This window comes from Terrapene carolina, unplaced genomic scaffold (genome assembly GCF_002925995.2).
Source record: "Terrapene carolina triunguis isolate 2854851 unplaced genomic scaffold, T_m_triunguis-2.0 Scaffold131, whole genome shotgun sequence".
In the NCBI taxonomy this organism is placed as follows: domain Eukaryota; kingdom Metazoa; phylum Chordata; order Testudines; family Emydidae; genus Terrapene; species Terrapene triunguis.
This window is the reverse complement of record NW_020664482.1, coordinates 18792120-18796691: the sequence shown is the minus strand read 5'-3', so window position 1 is coordinate 18796691 and position 4572 is coordinate 18792120. Positions and strand designations below refer to the sequence as shown.

The following is a 4572-nucleotide window of genomic DNA, read 5'->3' as shown; positions in this document are numbered from 1 at the left end:
ATGGAGCACATTTTTTTGGATGCTACGGATTTGTTGGGTTAAATATTGTTGGAGCTGGGAATACACAGAATTTTATGCTAGCTGGTTTTTGGTCTTAATTTTGGTTTTAATTAGTTTTTGCAAGGTATTTTGCATGTGGAGGACCAATTTGGCAGTATGTTTGAAGGTGGCAGTGGCCACTGTTGGGTGGGTGAGATTTGCACTTGTGACCAGTTTTATGACCTTTTTAAATTGTTTTAACTGCTTGTTTTTTATGGCACTTTACTGAATAGTTTAAATATTGACTGCCAAATTAGCCCCATTCCACAAGGAGCTTTGCTTTTTTCAGGGGGGGGGACACAACATTTGTGTAAGGAGGGGAAGTTGGAGGGTGCCCCCCCCCTTGTACAATTGGGGAGGAAGGTGGAGACCTGAAAGCATGTTAGGGTTTGGGATTTAATTGGGGAGGGATATGCAGGGCCAGGGGACCTGGGGTTCTTGGCAGGGGGCCACCCCAGGGAAGATACCCAAGTAATACATGGTGTTACATTTTTAGGATGACGTGCTACAATTTCCCGCCCCCCACCAGTGGATAATTGATTTTTGTTTTACCAGGGCCAATTTTGGACAGTGGTAAACTTAACAAAGGAGGACACCCGAGGATTTTTATAGATACAACTCTACCCCGATATAATGCGACCTGATATAACATGAGTTTGCATACAATGCAGTAGAGGCGGGTGGGCAAGCGGGGTGAGGAGGTGAATGGGGAGGTGAGTGGCAGGCAGGAGGGGGGTGAGGAGGCAGACGGGCGGGAAGACGGCGAGCAGGAGAACAGCGGTCAGGAGGACGGGGGGAGGCATGCTGGGCGGACGGTGAAGAGACTAGTGGGGAGGCGAGCGGGGAGCAGGCGGGTGGGTAGGTGGGGTGAGGAGGCGAGCGGCGGGCGGGAGCCCTGGGTGGACGGTGAGGAGGCTAGCAGGGAGGCTGATTTGTCCAGGGGCCCCGCACCCCTCTAGGGACGGCTCTGACACGCTGCTCTGAGCGGTGTGTTAAGGGTGCCAGGCCGGGGCCGAGAGGTTGGATGGGTTGGGGGTTCTGAGGGGTCAGTCAGGGGGCGGGAAGTAGGTGGGGGTCAGATGGGGGCGGGGCCAGGCTGTTTGGGGAGGCATAGCCTTCCCTACCCGATATAACGTGGTTTCACCTATAACGCAGTAAGATTTTTTTGGCTCCCGAGGACCGCGTTATATTGGGGTAGAGGTGTATGTGCCACCATACATACATTGTATTTTACCAATGGATTTTGCAGGCCTGAAGCAGCAAGAGCAGTTCCACCAATCCTGTTCGGGGTGTCCCTGGGCTTTTGCTATTACTGCCTTGCCCTGTTAACAAAGCAAAAGGGAGGGAAAAAGGACATTGCAAATTCATTTATTGGGGAAACTGAGGCACAAAGGATAATTTTTTAAAATTATTAGTTGTTTTGTTACAGCCCTTTTTGGCTTTTGTTATGGATATTGTTTGCTAGATTTAGGAGGTTACAGCAACAATATTGCGTTTAGGGATTAGGGATTGCTATGACTTGTTAAAGGGCTTTTAGGCCACCACAGGAGGAACAGGGTTTGTTTCCATGGGGTCCAGGCGAGGTTCGGGGCCACCCACCAGGTATTTTGCTGTGGCCCTACTGTGTTTATTTGGACTATGCACTGTTTTTAAGGCACTTCTCCTCCAGCCTTGCGCCACACTGTGGCTTGGGCCCCATTAGCAGCTTGAGCCAGGGAGAGTCTTTGGAGAGCCTAAGGGGAGGGGTCCGTTGGATTGTGACAAGAGGAGGTCAGTTTCCATGGCTTTCTCTCCTAGGGTTGTCAAACCTCCAGGATTGTCCTGGAGTCTCCAGGAATTAAAGAATAATCTTTAATTAAAGATTATGTCATGTGATGAAACCTCCAGGAATATGTCCAACCAAAATTGGCAACCCTCTTCGCTCCTGGGCCTGTTCATTGGGATTGTTGACAATGAGAGCAATTAGCGTCAACTGTGGAGGCCCTTTCTGTAATATGGATATTTGTCCGCTAGGTACTGGACTAAGACCACAAATTCATTTCACATAGGCCAATAAGCAGCTCTGCAATGGTATTAACTTTTGCTCATATTTAGAAGTGGCTGTGTTTGAATCTGTTTTAGGTTTGGGCTTAGGACTGGTATTTGGGTTTGGAGCTGAACTTGGGTTTGGGTATAAGGTGTTAAAACCTTTTGAGTAGTTCTCATGAGATTTCAGCTCCCCAATGGTTGAAGTTTGTGAGATCAGCTGATCTCGTGAGGTTTACAGCCCTTGTGGGCTGCATCTGAACCTGGACTTCAAAGTGGGTCCCAGTTTTGGCACCTGATCAGGAATCAAAATCATAGAGAGATGGTTTGGATCTAAGGATTCAAAACTGAACCCATCCCCCCCAAAAGCCTATTGGGCTTGGACTCAGGGTTTGGGTGTTGGCTCAACTCTGACAATTATTGATTTGAGTCAGATTTGAATTGGCAACCCAGTTAAAGACTCTATACTGCATTATCATCCCCCTGAGTTACCCAGTACCCCAGAGACATCTCATTCCTTTCTAAGGCAGAAGGGCATCCTTTCTTTGATTTTACAAAGCATCCGATGTGTGTTTATCTTTAAGCACATGCTTAAATCCCATTGACTTCAACAGGACTCAAGCACATGCTTAACATTACGCATGCACTCAAGGGCTTTGCTGAATCAGGGCCTTATGGGATGATATGATCTAGACATGCTAAATATAATCCTTTCTATCAGGGGATCACTTTCTACTGTGGCTTTGAAGGGGACAGAGAATGCACCCTGAAGGGATAACATTATGCAACAAAACCCTCTCAGGAGGAGCAGCACGATGGAAAACTATTCCTGACAGTGGAGTTCTTCTGTAAACTGTCTCAGCTCCCTTGAGTACAATGTGCTGTCTACATCAAACACACAGGGAGGATTGAGGAAGGAGGAGAAGAGCCTCTTTACTGTTGACTCCTCGGAGATAGCAACAGATTAGGGCAGCCGTGTACATGGATCACAGGGGCATGAAGCTTATGATGAATGGGCTGAGGCCAATTACAGATGATCAAAGCATCTCTCCTATATATTCTAGCCCACCGTTTTATTTTTTCTTAATCAAATTAAGCCATCAAATAGCATTTAACTTGCTGTCTGCTGCTCTGAGGTACTGCTGATTTCTCGTTAATGTCAGATACACGTTCTGTTCTGGTTAGGCCCTTGTACCGCACCTCTTACCATGGTATCTGAGCTTCTCAATGGAGAAGTTCTCACCTTAAAGTGAAGCGACACTTGGAAAAGTGATTGTAAAAAAAAAAAAAGGCATTTTGAGGTTCCAAATTGATTCACAATATTCAGTTCAAAAATAAAACCAGTGACTTTTCCCAGTTGCTCACTGAAGTAGAAAGTTGTTTAAATTATTTTACTCTGGGATTTTCAAACAGAGAGTTAGACACCTGGTTCCCATTGAAAGACTCCCAACTCCCATGGACTGGCTCCCTTAGAGCTTTTGAAAATCCTCGCCCTGGTCTTTATTCTAACCAGCTCTGACTCCATCTACACATGGAGAGCCGTGCACATCTATTGAGTAAGAAGGTCCCTTTTTTGCACAGTCTATTTTTTGAGCATAGCCTTGCTTTAAGGACAAGACGCAAGACCCATGAACAGGAAATTGGGCCTGATACACATGATCTCTTCTCAAAAGTGACATGAATGTATCATTAAGGTTGAGAAATACTCAGGAAAGTCATAAGTTAAGGTTATCTCAGCACTATTATCCTTGTCATATTGCACATGAAGATCCACAGCAAGCACAAGAAGTAGTGATTTGGTTGATTGGTTTTCCTTTTAAATCTCTGCCTAATTCGATACATATATCCTGGGCAAGAGAATTCTCAGAGGCCCAAACATGCTGAATTGTCAAGACACATCTCTTCCTTTGGGCTTCTGACCATAGATTCATGTAGCTACTGTACTCCGAATTGCATTTGGGGTCTGGCACACTCTGTGAAAAGTCAAGAAAGGCACAATCAACCTCTCCTCCCATCGTTTCCTGTGCTATTACAAGGCTTTTCAAGTCAGCAACTGGTAACCCAGTTACATCCTGAATTTGTGTTTCAGGCAGCTGTCCAGAAAGGACAGCTGGTTATAGAAGTGTATTTATTTCTAATGTGGTTTTAACCTCTAAGCTGTCTGTACAGAGAGGACAAATACCAGTGGGATGGATTGGCTGGCTTGAGTTGTAAGAACACTTGCAATATTTTTTATTCTGAGTTTACCCAGCTCCAGCAGAGTTTCTGGGCCCAGCCATTTCATAACTGCACGATGGCCCTGTGACAGGGCCGGCTCCAGGCATCAGCTTCTCAAGCAGGTGCTTGGGGCGGCCGTTCCGGACAGGGGCGGCAGTTCCAGGTATTCGGCGGCAATTCGGCGGACGGTCCCTCACTCCGCCTGGGAGTGAAGGACCTCCCGCCGAATTGCCGCCGCAGATCACGATCGCGGCTTTTTTTAGATCTCGATCGCGGCTTTTTTTTTTTTTT

At 46.6% G+C, this 4572-nt stretch overlaps 1 protein-coding gene across 1 annotated transcript in view; it reads left to right on the top strand.

The window, feature by feature from the left end:
- LHFPL1 (LHFPL tetraspan subfamily member 1) overlaps positions 1-4572 on the top strand; it is a 37126-nt gene that overhangs the window by 13530 nt on the left and 19024 nt on the right. The gene's annotated exons all lie outside the window — the stretch shown is intronic.